At 41.9% G+C, this 26,434-nt stretch overlaps 2 pseudogenes; both read left to right on the plus strand.

Annotated features, from left to right (window-relative positions):
- The window catches only part of LOC131837241 (small ribosomal subunit protein mS35-like), a 44,509-nt pseudogene extending 27,669 nt beyond the window's left edge, over positions 1-16,840 (plus strand).
- LOC131837355 (U4 spliceosomal RNA) lies at positions 13,799-13,864 on the plus strand (annotated as a pseudogene).
- Positions 16,841-26,434: the final 9,594 nt, after the last annotated feature.

Consider the following 26,434-nt stretch of genomic DNA (forward strand, 5'->3'; position numbering starts at 1 on the left):
ATATAAGAAAGCAGCTAGAGATGTTCAGCCCGCATACACAGGTTTTGTTAATGAATCTGGCAGAAGGGGCTGCATTCCTAAGCTAAGTATTAGAACAAAAGGGACCTGTTTTCCTATGTAATGAATTGCTGAGAAATTATTCAAAATGTGACTTAAAAAGCCACTTGCCAGAAAGCTCAATTCTCTGAGTCATGAATTAGATAATGGGCTTTTATAAACCCACAGAGGGAAACCCTCTGAGGATTTATGTGGGTGAGGAGAGAATGTCTGTCGAGAGCTGCCACCTTCTCCCAAATGCCCCTGCCCAAGACAGAAGCTCAGAGATCTTGCCCGCAAATGTCAAGGCCAACTGTACCAGCAGCAAGAGTGGGTGGGATCAGCCATGCTTGCCCTGAGCCCTTGCCTCGGCTTGCAGCCACAGCAGATCTCAGCAGACTGTAGCAGGCCCCCGGTGCTGGCCCCACCAGCAGGGCAGAACGAATGGTCCGGAGCACCGGGAAGGCTTCCTCCCCGGCACCATCCCCTTCCCACGTATGCGGTCCCTGCCCCCAACCCCAGCCCTAATTCAGATGATAAGACCTGAGCCTCCCATGAGACTAAGGCTCTAGCTCTTAAGTACATATGGAGGGGTGTTTGAAGATGAGCCCACAGAGCCACAGTCTGGTCACACAACAGGGACACAGTCCCCTTCAAAAGAAGAGCTCTGAGAGCGAAGGAGGCAGTGACCAGTGAAGAGGATCTCAGACCAACAGTAGAGCTCCACGATGTCTTCTCATCAAGTCTTCCCTAAAGTCGAGGACACTTGGGAGGACACAGCGCTATACAAAGCATTCTCTTCTTTTTTTTTCCCTTCACCTAAATGTTCTCTGATACAAGGGATACAAACTCTGTTTCTACCCACCCAGGAAACCTTGCCTTGCTTAACTTTGATTATGTCTTAGGAGAGCCTCCTGTTTTGACCTGAGTAGAGCAGATTTGACTCTGCCTTGTGCCCGCTACCCGCTCTGACTGTGTGTGCCCTTGGACCACCAGCTTGGAGGTCTGGCCTGGCTCCTGATAATCACTTGGGCATGAGAACAACCTGGGTGTGACATCTGTCAGCCCAATGATGGCCAAGATAATCTGGCAACACCTACCCTTTCTGATTCCCAGGAGGTTCCAAAACTGATTTTGCCGTCTCATATAAGATGAGTGGTCACAGAAACCACAAAGGGTTTCCTCTATAACCTAAGTTTACATGCCTTTTGAGAGGGAAATAAACACATAAGGGGCAAGAGGGTTTTCCTTAGATCAGAGCCAGAAAGATACAGTGGGTGAGAATGCCCTCAATTAGTACATCAGACCACCCACCACACAAATTTAAAAAAGAACAAAACCCCTTCTAGATAGTACTGGGCCTGGAAATGTCATTATTCTGGGGGTGAAAAGCCCCATGTTTCTAATTCCAAAAGCTCTCTTATCTCTCCAAGAACTCCAAAGTTCAATAAAATGTAGACCTCACATCACTCCTGGGAGCTAGAAAGGCAGATGACTATTAATAAGAGTTTTTGTGGCTCCTGGAGGTGTAGGCAGGAGCTGGCTGGCTGGTTTGGTTAGAACACTGCAGTGAGCCGACCAAGCTCACACAATCAGATGGCCCCAGCCTGCATTCTTCCCATTTGTAGCCGCACCTGTGGTATGGTACTTGTTTGGTGGATGGTCTCACTGAGAGATGAGTGTCTGTTTGTCATTCCTCTTTTTTTTTTTTTTTTAAGATTTATTTATTTACTTTAGAGAGAGAGAGCATAGTAGGGAGGAGCAGACGGAAGGGGAGTGAGAGTCTTAAGCAGAGTTCATGCTGAGTAAAGAGCCCGACTAAAGGCTTGATCCCAGGATCCTGAGATCACCACTTGAGCCAAAACCAAGAGTCAGACGCTTAATCCAATTGCACCAGCCAGGCGCCCCATGTTATTCCTCCTTTAATTCAGTAAGTCTGTACTGAATCCAATGCCTAGCACTATAGTAGGTGGTTCAAGATACAAAAGATTAAGAGCAAGTTTATAAACTAGTTGAGAATTGCCTCAAATTTATCTTTATCCTCCTCATTGGAAGGTTCTGGCAGCTAACTTTAACCAGTAAACTCAGCGCCAGGTTTCTCAACTATTGTAATTCAAGTCTCAAGGTAGATGCACTTCCACACCCTCCAGTCATTGTAATCTGAGGAGCAGCTGACAGTTGCATGTCCCAGATCAAAGCCATGTCCACCCCCCCACCCCCACAACCAGCTCTGTCTCCATAATTGTGCTATTATTGCATTTGTTTCTTGATGTATACCTGAGGTTCCCTGCTGGGGGTAAAAGGTTTTGTTATTGTTGTTGCTGCTGTTGTTGTTGTTGTAATGTTAAACCACTTGTCCAAGTCCGAGTCCACCTAGCTTTTGCCAGTACCTATTCTTGTGGGAAGAACACCCATCTCTCAGTAACCACTATTGCTCTGTGGAGCCCTGTCCCACACCTGAGACTTGGACATGGTCATCTGTTGACCTGCATACTGTTGGTTGTCTTATGCAGCTTACCACATCCGGAGCACATAGCTATTGATGCCATTTGGTCAAGGCTAAGGGCACCATTTCCATTTAGATGACTGGCCAATGATCCTTCTTGATCCATCCTTGCTTCTGCCATGTTCTGGCCTCTTTTGTCTGCCTGGCTCCCATTGAAGTCCCTGTTTGAACTGGAGCTGAAACTCCAGAGATAGGAAAACCTGCGATACACAAACTATTGGGTGGTAGAGTTTCTATGCTAGTTGTCAGTACCATTCCTTTCACATCGCGGTAGCATCCAGGCTCATGATCTCTCAAAGCACTTCCTAAATCCACGCAGTTTTACTCTCTACCTTGTTATCCCCAAATCATTTAAACCCAGCTCTTCTGTATTGGGTTTAAGCAAAGAATTATGAAGTCCCCATTGCTGCACAGCCTCAGTCCTCTCAATCATCCCTCTGTAGGTTGAAAAGCACAAAGTCTGGAAAAGACATTAGAAGGCGAGAAAAACCGTATAAAAAATAAGTATTAGGGGCAGCTGGGTGGCTCAGATGTTTAAGCGTCTGCCTTCAGCTCAGGTCATGATGCCAGGGTCCTGGGATCAAATCCCACATTGGGTTCCCTGCTCAACGGGGAGGCTGCTTCTGCCTCTCTCCCTGACCCTTCCCCCAATTGTGCTCTCTCTCTCAAATTAATAAATAAAACCTTTTAAAAAAAAGTAAGTATTTAGCTTTACCACAGGTTAGTGGTAGAATAGAATCAGCTGTAAAATATAGTACAATGAGAAGTCTGAGACCTGGACAGCATCCAAAGATGTTGAAAGTAACACATTATTTGTCCTTATTTTCAGGGTTGTTGTATTGCCATGTAGTAATATCTGATACATTTCCTTTCGAAGTATGCTCTTTTTTGGTGATAAAATCCATCCTTTTTCTTTCTCATTCTTCTCTTGTGCTCTGCTCATGCAGTACCCCTGGCTAAAAGACATTGCTAATCAGAACACTTTGTCCTCTAGCTATGGATTTATGCACAGGGGAGCACATGTCTTAAGCCAAAAAAATTAGAGGCAGCCCATTTTGGGATCATAATGCTAACATGAAAGACTGTGGGAACCTTTAACTGCCGGGAGCTGTTTTGTCCACCATACAGAGAAATCTTGCCACCGCAGAGGAGAGCAGGCCTTAAAATGTCAAGAAAGAGATTTCTGATGACCGCTTGACCCAAGCCATGTCGGAAGCCAGCAGACCTATGTCCCATGGACTATTTGGTGGCATGAACAAAGAAAGGATTCTTTTGTTAAGTTAGCTTGAATGAAATTTCTCTCATTTTAAATCAAAACATTCCTGACAAGTATCCACCTTATTTGTAGGATGATGAGGCTGGAATCTGGACACAGAGGACATTATGGGGACACAAGTGGTGGGTTCCATATATCCAGCAACCAGAGAACACATTTGCAGTAAGTAACACAGAAGGCGTTTCACAGCAACTAATGGGGTCTAGTTTTAAAAGTATTTCTTCTTTTTCACCGGGAATTTGATATTTGAAAATAAAAGATCTGTTATACTGTAGAGGTCCAGATAGTTATGACATATAAACCAGAGTTTTCAAACAGGCTGGCCAAAGTCATTGGAAACTGCTGCATGATCAAGCAAACTTGAGGGAAACCCAACAGCTTTTCAAGCATGGAACTAGAGTGGAATGAATCAAATGACAAATCTCTCTGCCCTTCCACTTTGTCATGAAAATACTAAGTGCTAAACCTTAATCATGAAAATGGGTGTGTCATGATGCGTAATTTATATTAGGGATGGACTACTTTTCAGGCACCATGAATTGATTCCCTAGAACAGAAAAAGCTAAAGTAACAATGGTTTGAACAGGACAGGAGCTCATGTCTATCTCAAGTGAAAGACGTCTGAAAGCAAAGAGGCCAGACCTTCTCTGGGGCTCTCCTAAGTCATCAGAGACCCAGGCACCTCCCAGCTCTCTGCTTGCCCTTCCTCAAGTTCTGAGATGGCCTCTCAATCTCCAGCCATCATATCCTTGCCACAGGCAGCTACATGGATATATGGACAAAGAACATACCCGTCCTTTAAAGAGACTGCTCAGAAGTCCCATGGACCTCCCAGGCCAAAACTCAGTCACATGGTCTCTCTTCTTTCAATTGGGTGGCAATATGCCTAGCTAAAGATCAGGGATTCTATTACTTAGGAAAGGGGGAGAGTGGATCTGGGGAGGGGGGTGGGCAACAGAGTGGGGTGGGAATTCAGGGAGCTTACATCTTTCAAGACTCACAGATGACCTGTGTTGCTTAAACTTGGTATGTCTGAAAGGAAGCTATTGAATTGTTCGTGATGAAGGATATTTGGGCTCTTAACTTTTTGGAAAACCATTGTGTCCCAGCTTTCTCCGCTTTTCCTTTTATAAAAATCAGGTCCCCAAAATGCACACAAAAACTAAATGTTTCCATTACTCATGGATTTTTACTTATTGCATGAGCTAGGTTACTCATATGTCTGCAGACGATAGGTTTAAGTCAAGATTTTAATGATAAACATTAAATAGGAGTATATTATTTCTTCTCTTACTATGCATATTTTCTAGTTCTTCCCTCTCTGCCCCACCCCGCAAAAGACTTCAAAGATTCTTCATTTGGTTTAAACATTTGGATGATGGCAGGAAAAGGACTAATACCATTTGGAAGAGGTAGACATAAAATTTTTTCTCAGCTGTTCATTGTTTATCAACCACGGCCATCACCTCTTTACCCCTCTCCAGCCTTCGAAAATCTACAAGGCACTCTGCAGGAAAAAAAGTCCCTTCATGGAACTGTGTGTGAATTCTGGTAGGGGACTGTTTGCCTGGCTGCTGATTGGTGAGAGAAGGATCAAAGCGATTATGTAGAGACCTCCAGTCAAGACGTCATGGTAGGTTTTTGTATGTTAATCATACCTTAGTAATGTGGCTTTAAAAAAATCCAAAGGAATCTAAACAACATGGTAGTCTGATACTCAACATTATCCACTTAAACAAATACATGGATGTGTTATGTATAAAAAAAAATCCTAATATCTCAAATGTATAACAAAGATAAATACAAGAATGAGAAAAATACATAAGCCCAGTTTCAAAAATTGGTAATTTTTTCAGTGTCCCCCCCCCCCCCAAATTTACCTTAATGTGGTGTTTTTGTTTAAAAGCCTTATACTTAGGGATGCCTGGGTGGCTCAGTGAGTTAAGCGGCTGCTTTCAGCTCGGATCATGAGTTCAGGGTCCTGAGATCAAGTTCCTCCTGGGGCGGGGGAGGAACCTGCTTCTCCCTCTGCCTCCTGCTCCCCCTGCTTGTGCGTTCTTTCTACCTCTGACAGATAAATAAAATTAAAATAAATAAATAAAATAAAAATCTTATATTTATTACTCCATTATACTTTGTAACCAAAAGTTGCATATACATAGAAATTTAACTTTTTAAATTCCCTGTGACCCAGGCCATAAATGACAAAACAGCTTCTGGATTGGTTATAAATTTTAGCAATATCAAGTTAGTATGAAATAACAAGCATCTGTTACAAAGTTTGGTAATCAAATTAAAAAGTAAAATTTTATTGGAAATTTATCTCAATATGGATAAGGATTTTAAAATTTTTCATTTCATTCATGTATCAGTGGATAGATATATTTATTGCTAAAATAGGTGAGTTTTCCGCATCACTTCCATTGCCATTACTGCTCTTGCCACTGGGAGCTGAGGAATAATATTAGCATGATACAGCCATTATCCACACAGCCTGTGGGGTGAGTCTACTCGAGTTTGCATCTAACTCTGTGACTTACTGCTCTGTGAATTTGGATGAATAGTCAACCTCTCTGGGATTCCTTTTTCATCAATAAATTAGCTGTCATAGTAAAGCCTACCTTACAGGGTTGTTGTGAGTATGGATTGAGTGTGTGTAAAGCGCATAAACCCATCCCCGACATTTAACAAATATCTGAAAATATTTAAGCAAAATGCTAAGTAAAAAGATGAAATAGAAAGTTTTGCTATAGCGTAGTTCCAAATTGCGTTCGTTCCTCTGAGCTATTTGAAAAAAAAAAAAAATGACGTGATCTGTTTTCCAAAATTATTTCTGATAGTATATCCAGTGACAATTCCTCCTTCATTTCTGTAAATGGAAAGAATTAGAAATTACCTGACTTGAGGAAGGAGTTGTTAGTCAGTCATCTGACTCATTTACCTTTTCAGTGTCTGCACTAATGTCTCTAAAGTTCATTTGCTTGGTGACCCCAAGGTTTTTATTCCCCTGGGCATCAAAGTAGAGCTCTACATGGAAAATTAATAGGGCCTCTTTTTCTTTCAGCAGCAAAGGCAGACTATGAAATGAATTATCTGTCTGAAGGCAAGATCCTGAGATCGGTCTCAGATAGGAGCACCCGAAAACTCAGTGGTCTTCTCGTTGGTAGTGTGTTGGGGATGTCCTGGGACTTCTAGCAGCTACGGCCCTGTTGGAGATCTCTGATAAGTTGCAGGCCCAGGAGTGATGGCAGCAGCCTGGGGTCCAGTTTCTTCTACTCCCAGGGAAGCAATAGGACTCACCTAGTTTCTCAATGGCCTGGAGAGTTTAGGTGCTAACATTTAGCCTACAGTTTGGAGTAGGAGGAGCCAAAATGAGAAGCCAGTTTTTGCAGAACCGGTAAGATAAGTGTACAAAGGGATCCAGAAGCAGGAATTGCTGAGACTTACCCCCTCAGCAGATCTAGTCAAAGGCCCTCAATGCTTTCTCATGAGGGGATTTTTTTTCTCATGCTCTTCCTCTTAGCTGTAGGAAACTGGCTTTTGCTTGCTAGCAGAAATGCTGCTTGCTTTAGGCTTGGGGGCTCTGCAAACATCTTGACTCACAGGCTGGAGCAGCCTGGCAGTAGGTAAATGTGGGAACTTGGGGAGAAGGGTCAGGTGGGCCCGACATTGGACTGTGCCCTCTCAGTGAGGCACCTTGTGAGGCACTTGGGTTTCCACTGTTAGCGCCCACAAAGGCACCAAGACCAGAAGAAAAATCCTGACTGTGGCTGAGGATTCTTTAGCCTAAACTGAGGGTTGGGTTCACATCAGAGACATGACTTTCCCTCCTTTACCTATAATATAAATTATGAATCTCCCCTATGTATTGCTTGGAAATGGGATTTGTACTGTTTTCCTTCATGTGATTTTTACCCCTACAAGTGAATGCAGTGCAATAGCCAGTGATTTTTTATATTACCAGTTACTAAAAAATATTCCAGATCACAGCTGGCTAGGAAATGCTCCTGTGCTTTCTCGAGGTATGGGTGGGTGTGGTGGCGTGCATGCACACTCAGCCTGGGCAGCGAGGGCCCAGCAACACACCACCAGCCACACCACACGTTGGCAGTATATCTCGTGATCCGAGCTTCTCGTGGGTTATTATTCCATTTTGCTGTCCTCTTTTTTGGGAAGCGGGGGGGCTCTGGGAGGGAAGAAGTACGTGGAGAACCAAGACATTTGTTGAAATTCCATGTGGTTGTGAGAAGCTTTGCGAAGTCTTAGATGCTTTATACAATTTAATAAAGGCATTCTGTATGCAACAACCAGTAGACCCCTCCCATAGAAAGAAAACATGGGAAATGATAAAAGGAAAAAAAAAGTTGGGCTTCAAAAGACCCTTGGAGATTATTTATAGAAACAGCCTCAGACAATGAGAACTGACAAAATTATTTTCCAGTGTTAGATAGTCTGGTATCACTGACGGAACTTTCCATCTGATTAAAAATAATTATTGCTGGCATTAAATCCAGTTGGAATCACCCCGCACGATTTATCTTCTATGTCATGCTGCTACCATATGCCCGACATTGTGGAGCAGAAACATTCTCTTTCATTCTGATAAATAGTACTTTGTAAATATTTAGAGACGGAAGCACTGGATCGCTGAGCCGTTCTGACAGGGAACATGTGCAAACGAGCCAGTTACTCATGTTCCTGACAGAGACTCTGTTTGAGGGGTAGGGCCCCGAAGCATTGCTGGAGCCAGGTATGCCTTTCCCGGGAGTCTTGTTCACAAATGACGGCTATTGGAGCCGCGTGGCGGGGCTCTTCGGCGTGAGCTATGCTTTCCAACAGTGCACACAACACTTCGGAGTAAGACATCTTGCTGTCTGGCTGGTGCCGTATCCGTTGATAAACAGCCCTAGTTATTAAACGGGCTTTTTCTGGATCACTTGATTCAAGGAAGAAATCATACTTAGTGTGACCTTATTTGGAGAAAGGGACCTTACAGAGGTGATCAGGTGAAAATGAGGTCGGTAGGGTGGGTCCCTAATCCACCCCAGTCTTTACAAAAGGGGGAAATTTGGACACAGAGACAAACATAGAGGTAAGACAATGTGAAGATACATAGAAGACTGTCACCTGTGAGCCCAGAAGAAAGGCCTAGAACAGCTTTTCCCCTCACAGCCCTTGCCCAACCCAGCCAATGTCTTGATGTGGGATTTCTGGTCTCCGAAACTGTGAGGTAATAAATTTCTGTTGCTGGAGCCACACAGTCTGTGATTCTTTGTTACAGCAGCCTTAGCAAATGCATACAGAAAGAAACCACGCCCAGTGCTCTTTGGGGTGGGGGGAGGATTCTGTTTGGGGAATTTGAGTTTCTTAAAAGAGAGGGACTTCTACTTTACTCTTCAGGTAGGAGCTGTTTGGAGGAATCCCTGTTCCTCTCTCCCCTCCTGTGAGAAGGAGTAGCTCATGGAATCACCGACATTGGGATGCAGGTCCCTAACTGTGGGCCCAGCATATGGCACCTTGCTCTCTCGGGGACTGTCATGCCTCCAAACTCCACCTCCTCTCCATCTACTCTGCTTCCTTGCAGCAAACTGTCCAAGCCTAGCTGCGCACTCCCGGTGGTTGGGAGCCCTTCCTCCTGGGCTTTACTTGGGCTCCATTTGAATGGAAAGCATCAGAAGTACATCAGTCTCAGGCCCAAGCTGTCTCTCTGTCTTGCATCTGCAGTGACAATGCTGGTGGTCTGACATCTGTTGTCTTCGTCCCTTGTGAGGATACTCTGTTGTCCAGGACTGTAGCACCTGGGATAGACTCCTTAGAGTTTACTTGATATAATCTTAGTTTGTGGGGGGTCCTTGACTCTTGTAAGGAGTAGAATTGGACCACGATACTCAACCTCATAGTTTGTGTATGGGTGTGCCTTCCTCAGAATTGGAACTGTTAGAAAAACATAATAGTAGTGATTTCAGCATTTAGTTACCATTGGATTTGAGTTGGAAATTTCTGTTCATGCCATTTATGAACATCTGACACGTGCCCCAAAGTGAGGAAACTTGCCAGATCAGCATTTCTCTGTAATTGTTGATGCTTCAATTAGCCTATAGAAAATCATTCTCTAACTATGTCTAGACCATTTCCAATGCACTTTTAAAAAAAGGAATATCTCGGGGAGCCTGGGTGGCTCAGTGGGTTAAGCCTCTGCCTTCGGCTCAGGTCATAATCTCAGGTCATAATCTCAGAGTCCTGGGATCGAGCCCCTCATCGGGCTCTCTGCTCAGTGGGGAGCCTGCTTTCCCTCTCTCTCTGCCTGCTTCTCTGCCTACTTGTGATCTCTCTCTGTGTGTCAAATAAGTAAATAAAATCTTAAAAAAAAAAAAAAAGGAATATCTCAGCTGCCCCATTCTTCCCCCATTCTGAAATCTGTAGCTTTAAATATAGCATCTATCAGGAGCAAGGATGAATATCTTAGGACATATGTCTTACCTTACATTGTTAAAAATCATTTATCCATCTTGAATACATCTCTACATCTCCCCAGATATTAACCATGTGTTATTTATCTGGGTGAAAGAAGTTTTTCTACTCAGCAAAGTCAGGATCTAGTAGCTCTCTGATATAGAAAATGAATTGTGCATAAAATAATGTCAGTTGTCATTAGAAACAAAGAGCAAGAGGAAGAAAAAGAAGGAAAATGTAGGACAAAGGAGCAAATTCACTGTTGTTCAAGTGCCCAGAAAAGATGCTATAAGGAGTTAGAGAGCCTCCTTTTCTTGTCCTGGAATGGATGGACCAGAGCCCAGCCATGCAGTCAGACGGGGGTGGGGTGCGGTGGGAAGAAGGAGTGTGGGGAGAGGAAGAAGGAGATAAGGAGTGGTTGCTAGCAAAGTGTGGAGACACAGAGATAAAGAAGTAGAGGAAAGTATGTGTCTGCATATATCTTCTCCTGATTGAATGTACACGGTTAAATTAAACACCAGGGCTTTTCTAAAGACTCACCAATTCCTATAGTTAAATACTAGACAATGGTATTTTAAAATAGCATTTATGTAGAATATAGGTCCATAGTTCTTTATCCTTCTTTAAATAAGAACCACTTTACATAGAAGAATTCAGGTTTTGCAAGTGATGCACACAGATGGTCCAGGTTGACATGTCTCTAATGGAAACAGATGATTTGGAAAAGAGCAGATTCAGCATTTTTCATTAACTGGTAAGGAGGAAAAGGTGTTTAACTCTGAGTAGCAAAAACAGTACGTGCCCAAGGACTACAGTCCACCATTGTTACTAAAGGATGAATGTGTAATTTATTTCCTATCCATGGGCTGCATTTTCTGGTTTTGACTATGTGGACTATGACAGGGGCAGAGAAATACTGGAGGAACCCATGTTCACCCTGACTTCCAAGGAATATGGGATGGCAAGAAGTGGAAATGGATTGTCACATCAATGACACTCCAGAGTACAGCTCAAGGGGGGGAGGGGTTGATGTGTAATGATAATGATAAATTAAACGTGCAGCTCCAGCTTAAATGAGTCTAATGACAAGTGTTGGAGACTCTTCAGAAATATATATGGACAGTTCTTGCTTAGAGCTTGGGTGCCATCCCAAATATATGGTTAATAACCTGTGGCTTTCGTGCTTTTTGGAGAAGTGCCAAAGTATTCTATCTCCAAGGAATGGTGTGTCTCATCTTCATGTTTTTGTACACACCATCAGAATGTTGCCCACTGCCTGCTTTGACTTTCTCAATTTTATGTGATCTTCAAGGATTTTATAAAATCTCATCTTTTCCCATGAAATTTCTTGGCTTTCCCAGGCAGTGATGATTTTAATGTAATCCCATAAAGCTTAGTATATATATTGTCTATAGCTGGTATGAATTTTGCTTCACTACCATGCTGGGTTGATTTAAAATATCCGAGTAATGAATTCATCCCAAACATTAAATTAGATGACTTGGAAGTCCACTGGCCAGGATGACAAAAAAATCAGTCTCGGTTCTTACTGGGATTTGCCACCCCACCCCATTACTCAAAGGCCGCGTGGGTCTTACAGAATCTAGCATAGTCTGCCTTTTGTCCTTATTTGGGACTTCTGAGATGTTCCTTGTCCCACTCAGTTCTGCCTTCCACGCCACTTGGGGCATGGAGGCCTCTGAAAAGGCTGGGAGATCTAGAATACAGGGCAGAACCTTCCCTTAAAAACAGAACTCTACCATTCTCCTCTTAGTTTTATCCACCTCCACATGATGCTAAAAAGGTTAAGCCTTGAAAACCCTGGGATTTACAAACTTCAATCCATTCTACTCTCAAGGAATCCTGTACCCTGGCTCCCTGTCTCATTTCTACCTCTACCCCTCCAAATATTTCCTAGTAATCTCTGCCCCACCCCCTGGCAAAGCCCATGTACCTGTGTTTCAGTGAGCCTTTAGAAATACATCTTGAGGAGGGGGTTTGGGGGGCAGGGTTGCTGATACCTGTCATTTCTCTTTTACTTACTCACCCAATTATGCTCTCATTTGGCATTCACCATATAGGGCTTTGTAGTTACTACTTGTTGACCTTTTTCAAGTCAGTGTCTCACCTACGCAACTAGATTATAAATTTCTGCCTACACTGACCATACACCAGAAGTCTCTATAATCCGTACAGTGCCAGGGATATAATGGTTTATTTTTATTAATAGATGAAGAAACACAGTTGGTGCGGTGTTTTTTGTTTTTGTTTTTGTTTTTGTTTTCCTATCTATTTTCTCTTTGCTGAATCTGGTAGGTTTTCTTGTAGGACCTTTTGAAAGGTGAAAGAAATTCACTATAACCACTAAACGTGATTTATATTTTAGGACCTTGTTCAAACACCATCCCTTCAATGTAGCCTTCCCTGAATTCTCTAAATAAGAGTAATTATTTTTTCTCTAAGTTTATAAAATATTTTAACCCATTCTCTCCTTTTCTTGGTCTAGATTTCTGGATATTGAGAAAATTGTGAATTGGGGTGGCTCAGGGCTCCGATTCTGGAACCAAATCACTTGGGTCCAAAATCTAGGTATGTTGCTTCCTAGGTTTGTGACTTTGGACAGGTTTTCTCATTTGGAAAACAATGATAATAACTGTAGCAATCTCCTGTTAAGTATTAGGTGAGTTTATACACAGAAACCACTTGGGACAGAGTGAGTATTCGGTATGCCTTGGCCATTAATATATGCTGATTTGGCTCACAGTGGTTCAGCATTAATTTAGAAATCTCTAATCATAGTAGTAATGTGATAATAACATGGAGTGAATGGAAGGAAAAGAGATATATACTAATAAAAATGGATTTTTAAAAGAAATCACTGATTGAACATACACAGTAATCAAAACTAACTGATAAAATGTTTCCTCAATGAGCACCTTTGATGATCTGCTTCAAAGAGGGAAATTATCTGTATTTAGCATATCTGTTTTTGCAAAGAGTGCTTCTAAAGTGTCTGAGTGTTGAAAACAATTTGCTCTGCCCAGCACTCAAAAGACTTAACAGCTTTATGTAATCATGGATGCTAGATACATGTACATTTCACAAACCAAATAAAGGTGTGGTTCTACATCGAAAAAAAGAAGTTACCATATTATTTTAAATGAGCCAAGTTAGGTAATGTCTGATGGATGACAAACACTAATTTGTCTTAACTCAATGAGGCTTTCCCGCTTGGTGATCATTTATCTAAGGATACCAAATACAAATGACCTGGAATGCTTTTAGGAACTGAATCAGACCCAGTTTTTCTAAAGATGATAGAGATGTAGTTTAGATTGAGGCTCTTTGGGGAAAAAAATAAAATAAAATAAAATAAAAGGCTGAGATGGAGATTTGTTTGAAGGAGGTTTATTGGGGGGTGCTCTGAGAAACTTCCTGGAAGGAAGTGAGGGGAGTTGAACTGGGGTGTGTGGGGGGGTGCATTTTGATGAAGTTGCCACAGAGATCTGTTTTGATCCCATAGGAGTAGCTTTGCGCAGTGGCAGTATCATAGCCAATGAGGTTTATCCGAGGCGCGATTATTGCTAATTGATCCCATAGGAGCTTATCCAAAATTGAGGCAAGGGTCTAGGCTTCTGTATGACCAACAAAAGCACACACACACACACACACACACACACTGACCAGCTTGGGAAAGCAAGGGACAGTTAACACTGTGCAGTGTAGCTCTTGTTAACTATTGGCAAATTGCAGAGGGTAACTTAACTGTGACGCTTCATCAGCCACTCCAGAGAACTGAGGGAAGGAATGTCTAGATGCTAAAATCAGGATCTGGGTGTAACACCATAGCATCTAATACACCACACCAGTGAGACAACAAATCATATGAAGTGGTTTTAAAGTTTATGAAGGAGATGATGTACTGGCAGACCCTAATTTTAGTGCTGAACAAGTTACCCATGTCTTCCTTGCCCAGGGTTCTCATGTGGAAATTGGAGGTGCTCTATGAGAAGTGGCCCAGATGGATCTTAGAAGAAAAGAGTCAACTAAATCTGCCTTAGAACATTCATTGACAGCCCATTATCAAGGTTTATACTATTTTAATTAAACATGCTCCCAACACCTGGTGATTTTAGCCCTAGGACCAAAAGAACAGCTCATCCCTCCCTCGCCTATCGAATTTACTTTGATTCTTTGTGGCACAAAAGTAGGAGTGGGGGGTGGGGAGGTCAGTCTGGCCATTATGTGGATGATGAAATTCATAGAATATTCTTCGTCACCATCAGATCTATACTGAAAATGAGGAAAACGGAAGGATTCTGCCTCTGTGCTGGGAACTTGTACACATCTTACTCTCTCATGGTGTCATAATACAGTGCATTTATTTTAAATTTGATTAAAACCCAGGAATGAACAATGCATATTAGTTGATCCATGCATTTCAGCGAACAATAAATTTGAGTCCCTGGATTGATTTCTCTTTGCAAGCCAATAAAGTAAGTAGACCTTGCATTATTTATCACTGGTCATCCAATGTAATGTTTAAGTCAACAGAACCACTCTGCTTTCTATGTTTCCTCAGGGAGGGTAGCAGGCTTATTTAGGGGAGATCAGGATATAGCATCAGAGCTTTACTCTGAATCTTTCAAAACTCAGCAAAAGGGCCTCCAGAACTTTCTTTTTTCTTTCTTGAGCACACATGTGGATAAGGACAGACAGTTCATCTGTAGCCTTAGAAAGATGATAATAGACCAAAATGAAACCCAAGTATATTTTTACCCATCAGATGAGTCATTTTTCCTGTAAGGTTAATGATCATTAATGACTTTAATTAGGGAGTCAGCCAAAGTATTTATCTTGGAAAACGTGTATCCATGTGGTTTGCACTATTGGATTTTAGCTCTCTGCTGTGATGGCGCCCTTTCAAAACACCCTATTAATGTGAAATCTCATTGGTGCTGTCTGCTTAGGTTGTAGTACTGGGGGCATATTTTACAGCGACAGTGGCGAGGTTTAGCCTGGCATTTAACTAACTGTGGGGCTAGAATTATTGTTGTTCATCTGAGTTTCCAACTTGGAATTTGTAAGATAAATGAGCCAGTTGCATCTATTCTCTAGCAATTAACTGGTAATTGGGGCATTTAATCAGAATACTGACTTGAAGGACTTGAGCCTGATTAGATGCTGTTGGCATGAACAAAAGATCCAAATCCTAGTTTATCTCATTCATGTGCTATATTCACACCTTACGTCCAGATCAAACCCAGATCCAAATAAATGAATACTGATGAAAATGCTTTATGGAGGTGAAATAGATTTAGAAGCCAAGCTTCTTCAAAATACCTAGGTTAATAATATTCTTTCTAGGGCTGCCTAGGTGGCTCAGTGGGTTAAGCTTCAGCTCAGGTTATGATCTCAGAGTCCTGGGATCGAATCCCCACATTGGGCTCTCTGCTCAGTGGGGAACTTGCTTCCCCCACCCTCTCTCTACCTGCCCCTCTGTCTACTAGTGATCTCTCTCTCTCTCTGTCAAATAAATAAATAAAGTCTTTTATAAAAAAAATAATAAGGTCCTCGAAACCAGGGTGGCTGCCTCACTTTCCACGTGGCTGGCCCTTCAGCCGGGGACCAGGACCCTGCGTGTTTTCTGTACCTCTGTGTCTCTGGCCACCTGCTCCACGATACCAAGCCCACGTACAGCAGACAGAACACCCAGATATAAAAGACTGCTGAGAAGAAAGGCATTACCTTCCAGGGTGGAGAAAATGACTGTTGACCAAGATTGGCCAAGTGTTTATCCTGTTGCAACACCATTTAAACCCTCTGCTGTACCTCTTCCCATTCGAATGGGCTATCCAGTAAAAAGGGCAGTGCGCATGGCAAAGGAGGGAAATCTAGAACTATTAAAGATCCCCAATTTTCTGCATTTAACTCCTGAAGCAATTAAAAAGCACCGTAAAACTCTTAAAGATTTCTACACTGATTGGCCAGCTGCACTGGACAGTGATGAGAAATGTGAGAAGCATTTTCCCATTGAAATGGACACAACTGATTAAGTTTCAGTAGGACCATCTATTTGAAACCCCAAAGCATGAGTAGAAACCTTAAGGGTTAAACTTTCCAGTTTAAATTTAGATGATCATGCAAAGAAGAAACCCATTAAACTTGTGGGAGAGCGATACTGCAAGACTACAGATGTACTTACCATCAAAACAAACAGGTGCCCTTTAAAGAGACAGAATTATGAGTATGCACTATATCTGCTAACAGTTTTATACCATGAGTCTTGGAAAACTGAAGAATGGGAGAAAGATAAGATTGAAGCAGACATGGAAGAGTACGTATGGAACAGTAGCTCCTCTGAAAAAAATATCCTGGAAACACTTCTCCAAATGAAAGCTACTGAGAAAAATCTGCAAGTAAATAAAGAAGAGCTCCTTGCTACAAAAGAAGTTGAAGAGTACAAAAAGTCTGTTGTTAATCTTAAGAATGAAGGGGACAATGAAAATACCCTTTCTCAGTACAAAGAATCCGTGAAGAAACTATTAAATCTAATGTGATTTATTTAGAAAAAAATAATAATAAATATTCTTTCTATAATTATTTATTATTCATCTACTTGGTGCAAGAAATTCCTCCCAGGTATATAAACATGAATAATATGGCTGTTGAATTCAAGAAGACTTGCTTAGCCTAAGTTTCACTTGACTAAATCAAGATAAATAACTATCCCTCTGTGTCTTCTGTGAAAACCAGATAACCATCATACTTCATGGTCCACACAGTGAAGACCAACAGACAAGCTTTTGTGGTATGTGCCAAAATTACCAAGATTAACATACGTATCGTTAAAGTCAATAGTTCAAGTCTCACTGTATATTAGAATCACCGGAATATTGGTTCAGTCGGTTAAGTGTCTGACTCTTTGTTTCAGCTCAGGTCATGAACCATGTCTGGCTCCATGCTCAGTAGGGAGTCTGCTTGGGACTCTCTCTCTCCTTCTACCCCTCCCAACCTAAAATTTAAAAAATAAAAAAGAATCACCTGGAATGTTTTCAAAAACAAAGATTCTAGGGGCACCTGGGTGGCTCAGTGGGTTAAAGCCTCTGCCTTCGGCTCAGGTCATGATCCCAGGATGCTGGGATTGAGCCCCGCATTGGGCTCTCTACTCAGCAGGGAGCCTGCTTCTCCCTCTCTCTCTGCCTGCCTCTCTGCCTACTTGTAATCTGTGTCTGTCAAATAAATAAATAAAATCTTAAAAACAAACAAACAAACAAGCAAAACAAAGATTCCACACCCTGAACCTGTTAAATCAGAATATTGGGGTTTGGGACCTTTGCATCAATTTCTCAAGTAGCTTAGGTGATTTTTAATGTGCTAATTAATAACTGTTGACATAACAAAAAAATTTAATTTAACTTTCAGATTATGGACACATAGAGCAAGAAGATAGATGATCCTAAGAGTGTGGGGGGCCATAGGAGAAACAGGCGTGGATATGAAGGGGTGGAATGGATCCAGGCAACTATCCTCTGGCCCATCTGAGTCTAGCCTTGCAATTGCCTCTCCACTCATGAACGCATGACCTTACTTGTCAGCAGAGAACTGCAAGAGGATGGGCTCTGCTTTCTATCTGCCTTCCAAAGCTCAGGCAAGTGTCATTTGAGGACTCTTCACCTTTGGAGAATAGGAAGAAACCATAAAAGGAGGGTGGAATGGGGTTGAGCTGAACAATGAAGTATCGTCCATAGGCATCCCTCAGAGATGGAACTCATCCATTCTTTTGGTTTCAGCTGCTGTCTAAACGATGATGCCACTAAAATCAATATCTGTGGCTAATACTGCTTCTCTGCCATTCAAATTTATGTACCCAGATGCCTTGCAGACAGTCCCACCTGGGTATTCTATGTAACACAGGGTCAACATATCCCCAGATGAACTCATCTTGCTTGCTACTCTTATTCTTCTTCTCGTGCACCAATTCCCAGATGCTGGGAATGTCACCGTCATCCACCCAGGCACCTAGACTGGATTCTTTTTTTTTCTTAAATTAACATATAATGTATTATTTGTTTCAGGGGTACAGGTCTGTGAATTGCCAGGTTTACACACTTCACAGAACTCCCCATAGCACATACCCTCCCCAGTGTCCATAACCCAGCCACCCCATCCTTCCCAACCCCCTCTCTTCCAGCAATCCTCAGTTTGTTTCCTGAAATTAAGAGTCTCTTCATGGTTTATCTCCCTCTCTGGTTACATCTTGTTTCATTTTTCCCTTCCTTCCCCTATGATCCTCTATCTTGTTTCTTAAATTCCTCATATCAGTAAGATCATATGATAATTATCTTTCTCCGATTGACTTATTTCTCTTTGCATAATACCCGCTAGTTCCAACCATGTTGTTGCAAATGGCAAGGTTTGGGGGTTTTTTAATGACTGCATAGTATACCTATACATATCACATCTTCTTTATGCATTCATCTGTTGATGGACATCTGGGTTCTTTCATAGTTTGGCTATTATGAACATTGCTGCTATAAACACTGGGGTGCATGTGCCCCTTTGGATCACTACATTTATATCTTTAGGGTAAATACCCAGTAGTGCATTTGCTGGGTCGTAGGGTAGCTGTATTTTCAACTTTTTGAGGAACTTCCATACTGTTCTCCAGAGTGGCTGTACCGGCTTGCATTCCCACCAACAGTGTAGGAGGGTTCCCCTTTCTCCACATCCTCACCAACATCTGTCATTTCCTGACTGGTTAATTTTAGCCATTCTGACTGGTGTGAGGTGGTACCTCACTGTGGTTTTGATTTGGATTTCCCTGATGCCGAGTAATGTGGAGCACTTTTTCATGTGTGTGTTATGTTGGCCATTTGGATGTCTTCTTTGCAGAAATGTCTGTTCATGTCCTCTGCCCATTTCTTGATTGGATTATTTGTTCTTTGGATGTTGAGTTTGATAACTGCTTTATAGATTTTAGATACTGGCCCTTTATCTGATACGTCATTTTCAAATATCTTCTCCCATTCTCTCAGTTGTCTTTTGATTTTATTGACTGTTTCCTTTGCTGTGCAAAAGCTTTTTATCTTGATGAAGTCCTAATAGTTCATTTTTGACCTTGCTTCCTTTGCCTTTGGTGATGTTTCTAGGAAGAAGTTGCTGAGGCTGAGGTCAAAGAGGTTGCTGACCCAGGCTGTATTCTTAAACTCTGTGCTGAGCTCCCGCCTTTGCCTCCTCTCCCATATCTAGTCTCCTAGAACTGTCTGTCTTCTGAGCCTTTCTCATTCATCCTGTCCTCCCAGGCCTGCTACCACTGTTTTAGCTTAAACTGCCATAATTTCTGACCTGGATTTCTGCAACAACCTCCTAATGGGTTTCCCTAGTGCCGGTCTTCAACCCCTCAAATCTATATCCTCCATAATGTTGGCATGATTATGTCAAACACAGATATGCCACATCGGCTCCCTGATTGATGGTTCTTCATCATCTGTTGAAATAGCCTTAAAATGTGCCTGCCCATTAAAATTTATATAGAATATATTATAAGAGATATCTTGGGGCTCTTAAAGCTTTTAACGCCTGAACCCCACTTAAGATCAACTGGATCAGAATCTCTGGGGCTAGAGCTCAGGAATCAATATTTTTTTTAAAAGCCTCCTAAATTGGTTCTAATATGCACCTAGAACATGTTAGACCAAATTCTCTTCTGGCTATCTGTTGCTGCACAACAAAACTTTGTTGGCTTGAACAACCACCATTTTGTTACATCTCACAATTTCATGGATTGCAAATCCAGAGAGAATTTACCTGGGAAGTCTCCTGCTTTACATCAACTGGGATCATTTGTTGGTATTTAAATGACAGATGGGCTGGTCTGGAGTTGCCCAAGGTGGTGTCCCTGAAATCAGAAAGGGTGAGCTCCATGGGCACATCAACCAGAGTGCCGACATATGGCTTTTCAGTCTGACAATCTTAGATGAGTTGGTCTTGTTACATGGGGGACTGCTTTCATGACCTGCTACCCAGAATATGGTCCACAGGCCAAGCAGTCCCAGCATCATCACCTGGAAGCTTGTTAGAGAACGAAGAATCTCTGCCCTGCCCCCCGACCCCAGTCCTTCTGAGTCAGAATCCCCTTCTTACCCATACTCACAGCGATTTGTGCACACTCTCATGTTTGAGAAGCACTGACCTGTAGGGCAAACTCTGATATCCTTAATGTATTTGAGGTCTTCTTTCATCTGACACTTGTCGTACTTGCAGTGTTAAAATTCTCCATTCTTTCCCGCACTTTCAGATGCAGGATCACCGAGTGACTTTCATCTCTCTGCACTTTATTTTCCATGTTTCTGCGTATTGCTCTCCCTGCCTGTAATATCTTTCCTCCTTCTTCCTTCCACCAGACGCTCAACACTCCTCCTTTCTATTAAGCGCCGGTATCGCTTCCAGCAGGATGCCTTGCCTGACCCCCTCCTGCGTGTGACTTAAGGTGCGGTGCTTTCCACTGTGCAGGCGTAGCTCCTGGGTAGATCACTGTCACTGCACTTGTGATATTGGTGTTTAGATTTATACCAAATTTTTTGTTTCAGGTCAGCATTCTCCATGAGACTGTGAGCTCCTCTTGGGCCAGACTTATGCCGTAGTAACATCTCTTTCCCACCACTTAATAAATAAGAATAATAGTTGCTCAGTTAATGGTTACTAAATGAAAAGTAGTATTTATGAGTATATAATTATGACTAAAACTGTTCTCAGCAAGTTGTTTGGGCGGAAGCACCCATGGAGCCTTTGAAACCTATCTTCCTGAGCAAGCTTCATTGCTAGAGATTCTGACTGAAGAGACTTGAGTGGAAGCCAGACATTAGTATGTGGAAGAAAGGTCATGGGTGATTCTGAGCCACAGTCAGGGTATCAAACTATGGTTCTGGATATTATGATGAACAAAAATATGTTTTCCTTGCTATTTTGTATTAATTAATCTCACTATTTAGTACTTTTGTCCAAATGAGTGAGCAAAAAAATTTCAAGACAGTTACAATGCCAAATTATAGGAGACTGTGATAATACTATGAATATATTTATAATTCAAGTAGCTCTAGATTAGCAATCAGTGAGTACAGATGTCATCTCATTAGAGCTGACCCCTAATATTTATCCCAGACATTGAATGTAAGGCAGAGTAATCCCTGAGACAAAGGAGTTAGCCCTATGATCCACCTGTTCCTTCTTTGAGGGTCTGTAGGGTTCTGGAGGGAGAATCCATGTCTCCCTGAGTTGAGGAGATAGAATTCAGAGTCTGGGGGGTGCCAAGGAAGTTAATGTCCGCAGGGAGAATCCCAGGGAGGAGAAAGTTCCAGAGAAAGAGAGCTCTGAAGATCTGAAGAGGGACCTCTCAAGCCTTCACCTGATTGCTGATTAACATGCAAGGAAAGGACCCAAGGCTGGAGAAAGAATCTCCAAAAAGGATGAGAACAAAACAGTTTTCAGGGCTCATGTGGTACTGGAGATAGTTTGGGGTTTTGCCAGCCAGAGTGGAAAAGCGTCATCATTCACATAACTCATCAAACCTTGGGTAGAGTCCTCTTAACAGTGTTGCCTCAATAGTCAGGAAAATTATCCCTAGACAAAAGACTGCTCGGAGCCTGCCCTAACAAAGCTTAAAAGCCAAGTCTTGAGAGGATCAGGCTGTTTCTGGTTAACTTAACTGTGTCCCAGAACAAGCTTAGAACTTGTTACAGGAATACCAAAATATTGGCACTCAATAAAGTAAAACTCACAATGTTTTAGGACCCAGTAAAAAATTACCAGGCATACAAAGGGCCACAAAAATATGACCCATAATGAGAAGAAAAATCAGTCAACCAAAACCAACCCAGAAATGACACAGATAATAGAAGCAGTAGGTAAGGACCTTAAAATAGTTATTTTAATTACATACAAATGTTAAGAATATAAAGATAGAGCCTGTTAAGTAGAGACATGGCAGATATTAAATAAAAAAGAAAGAAAAGAAAAACACCCAAATAGAACTCCCAAAGATGAAAATATGATGTCTGGGATGAAAGCTACACAGAATGAGATTAACTGCAGGTATCTGGGGTAGCCTCATAATACGTGTTGAGTGCATGAAGGAGGAGTAACTGAAACATATATATATGTGTAGACAGTGACCAGAGTTTTTCCAAGTTTGGTGCAAATTAAATCCTATAGTTTCAAGAAGCTCAATAAGCCTGAACACAAATATTTTTTTTAAAAAATGAAGAAAATGACACAGAGGACAACATAATCAAATTGCTTAAAATCAGTGATCATGCAAAAATCTTAAAAGCAGGTAGAGCAGGGGCACCTGGATGGAAGAGTCAGTTAAGTGTCAGCTCTTGATTTCAGCTCAGGTTTTGATCTTAGAGGTGCTGAGATCAGCCCGTGTGGGGTGCAGAGCCTGCTTAAGTTTCTTCCCCTCCCTTTGCCCCTTCCCCCACTTGCTCTTTCTCTCTCTCTCAAAAAAATAAATTAAATATTTTAATAAAAAGCAATTAGAACATAAAAGATACATTATTTTCAGAAAAGCAAAGACTAAATGTTACAGTAGATTAAATCACCAGAAGCAGTACACCCCAGGGGATGGTGGAGAAACGTCACTGAAGTACTAACATAAAAACACAGAGTCTAGAATTCTTGGTCAGCAAAAAATATGTATTGAAAACAAAGGTAAAAGTGAGACTTTCAAGCATTCAAAATCTGAGAATTCCCCCTCACCCCCAGCAAGCCAGCATTTCTGGATATGTTAAAGGAAGTCCTTCAGGCAGAAGGAAACGAATACCAGATGGGAATCTGGGTTTACACGGGTATGAGGCACACCTATAAATACAGCCTTTTTTTTTCTTATTTCTCATTATTTTAAAAGATAACTGGCAGTCTAAAAATCATAACAACGTGTTGTGAGGCTTAGAACATACGTAGAGGTCAAATGTCTGAGCACAAACAACACACAAAGGCCAGAAAGAGGGAAATGGAAGAATGTTGGTATCAGGTTCTTGGGCTCTATGTGATGTGTGAATAATGTCAGTTGAAGTTAGACTGGGTGGGGAGAGAAGCAGGAGGAAGAGATTATGGAAAAACACGAGAAAATGGGGGTGTGACATACACATTTATTATCTTGACTATAGCGATAGTTTCATACAAGTATATATATATCAAAACATTGGATTTTATATTTTTTGTGCAACTTGATGTATATCGATTATACCTCAACAAAGCTGTAAAAAGAAGAAAAAAACCAACCGAGACAATTTCACACTCATTAGACTTGCATAATTCAAAAAAGTCATCCACCAATGTCAGGTGTTGTCAAGGATAGGACTGTATACTGGAGAAGGAAGTAGAAATTTTGCATGACCTCTTTGGGAAGCAGATTGGCAATACCAAGCTGAAGATGGACAGATGAATGTCCTTTCCATGTTGCACTTCTACTTCCAGGCCATGATGATAAGAAAAATTACATATGTGCACCCCAAGTCATGTCTAAGTATATTCAATGAAGCATTATTTCTAATAGCAAAAAATTGGAAACAACTCGCACATCCATCAGTAGGGGAGCAATAAATATAAGCATATTTGCACATATATTAAAACATATTTGTATATCGTAAAGCATAAGTAAACTGTGGTGTTGGCATTTGATGAGATGGGATACAGAAATTTTTTTTCTGACTTTTATGTGCAAAGAAACCACCTAGGGATCTTTAGGTCTGGGGTGGGGCTTGGGGATCTACCTCTTTGAAGAAGCCTCCTGGTGGTGCTGCTGCTTCCAGTCTGTGGTATTCTGTGTAGTAAGACAAGACTGCATGCATGAACTCAATGTCTTTGTATCGACATGGATCAGTCAAAAGAAAGGAAGAAGGAAGGAAGGGCAAGTTACCAAAAGATTTGTGCAGTATGATGGCTTTGATATAAAAGTTTAAGAATACAAAGCAGTACTATACATTCTCCATGGATATGAATAAATGTAAAATTTTTTAAAGAGATTGAAAACACAGACAAGGAAGATAAGTAGCAGGAGAAGTTGATTGTAGGAAGGGAGAAAAAGAAACACATAGTGCTGAAGAGGGAAACATGACCATCCACCTTAATCCTGGTAGACTGTTGTGTTTATATTTTTAAAAAGCCCTGGGGTAAGCCCTAAAACAGAACCATTTGTTCCTTGTTGGATGTGTACCTAATGTTTTATAGGGTTCTGAGAACTATAACATATTTTAAGCTTATAGAAAACAAACACAAAATGAAATTAATACCCAAATACAACCTATTGCACAGTTCAATTTTCATGAAAACAGTGCTAGAAATCAACATACTCAAGGCCAAAATGGTGATGTTGTCACTGGGTCTTGAAGCCAGAGAGCCTCACTAATGCTTCACAAAATGAAGTAGAATTTCCTTTTGGTTGCACACCACATCTTGGTAGATAGAGACCCTAGTGCCCTCTCCTTCGTGTGACCTTAGTCTCCCTAGGCAGAGGCTACCTTGTAATGAGATTTTCTTTCTTTGGGCATCAGGTTGTATCCCAGTATAGTTGAAGTTTATGGGATAGATATGTTTATGTCTGATGCAACTTGGTTATAATACAATATTTTGAATGTGGTGACCATGCTACATTAGAAAGCTAAGTGTAGGAATTGATGTAGGCATGATTTTAAAGGGTGAGTTAGTTTTCTCTGATTTCCTTTGACGTGACAAGACACTCAACCTTCATGTCTGGCTACCCTCTTGCAGAAACAGGGCCACATGAGCTAGGCCCCCATAGCAAAGATCCCAGAGCCATCAGTCTGAGGAATTGGGACCGTCACCTGGTCTGCACTACTGCCTATGCAACTTCTGAGACCTAACATGCAGTCTGTTTCTTCCCCCAAGAGAATGAAGAATGGACCCAAATTCCCAAGAACTCATAAGCCATCAGAACAACTCGCTCTTCATCAGAACAACAAAGATTACACTGAGCCCATATGAATGGTTGAGAAACTTTAGCCCCCTTTTTTTTATATATAGAATACTCACTTTTCCCCCCAATCCAGTCATAGAACAGCAGGTTGCATTTAAGTGTGCTTGGTTTGGGTGTGGAATCGAGTCTTTCCTTCTGTGCAGTAGAAAAAGATTGCACTTCATTTCCAGGCCTAGAACATGATGTCAGCCATCCTGCTAGATTGCACTGGGTGCAGGGGGTCCCCGCCACAGTAACCAGTAAGGTTGAAAGCATGATGGCCACTGTGATCAATGTCAAGCCAAGCCAGGATTCTGAAGCCTGGAGCCCTGGCAGGTCCACAGAGGTGCCCCTCGAGGGGTGGAACTTGGCTCTTGTCCCTCTCACCACCTGTGGAGATGGGAATCCACTGCACCCATTGTTTGAGAAATTGGAATAATTCCACTGTACCTTGGGGCCAGAGATGTTGTCACTATCTTGGCAAAGAGAGAAAAATGCTCTTCTGTATTCAGCCCAGGCAGGGGGGTGGGGAAAGAGAAGGAAGGGTTGTCAGTAAAGTTTATTGAGCCCCAGAGGGCTACGGTGCTTAATATACAGCTCATTCCATTTCATACAACTAAGCCCTTTTTCTACAATGACAAGTGCTGGCACTAGGACTAGGTCAGGAAGTTTCTGGTATCAACTCTTGGGCCATTCTTAAAATCACCTCTCCATTCTGGCTCACCGATCCACACTCCCCCTTCTCTGTGATAACTTCTCTCTAAAGACTGTTGTCCTTCTGGCTCCCACTGGGGCCAGCCCAGTCCATCAGACGTGGCTGTGTGTGATTCCCAATAGTGGATAGCATTCAAGTCTTTTGTTTTCTCCAAGAGGCTTTAGTCCTGTATAAATTAGTGGCTATAAAAGGAAATGTCAGAGGGAGGCTTAGAGTCCAAATCTCCTTCCCCGGGGCCTCAGGGGCTCAGTTCCTGTCTAATGGAGGCTCTGCATTATAAGCATATTGACTTCTTTTCTTTCTTTTTTTTTTTTTTTCCATGTATTTCCATTTGATTATCACATGAACTCTGTGAGCCAGACGATGTTTTCCAGGTATTTCAGACGAGGCTAGGTGAATTATAAGTGAAGCAATAGTTTAGGGAAGAGAGAAAGTAGTGGGAGAAGGTGAGATGAACCAAGGTTTGAAAGA

This window comes from Mustela lutreola, chromosome 7 (assembly GCF_030435805.1).
Source record: "Mustela lutreola isolate mMusLut2 chromosome 7, mMusLut2.pri, whole genome shotgun sequence".
NCBI lineage: Eukaryota > Metazoa > Chordata > Mammalia > Carnivora > Mustelidae > Mustela > Mustela lutreola.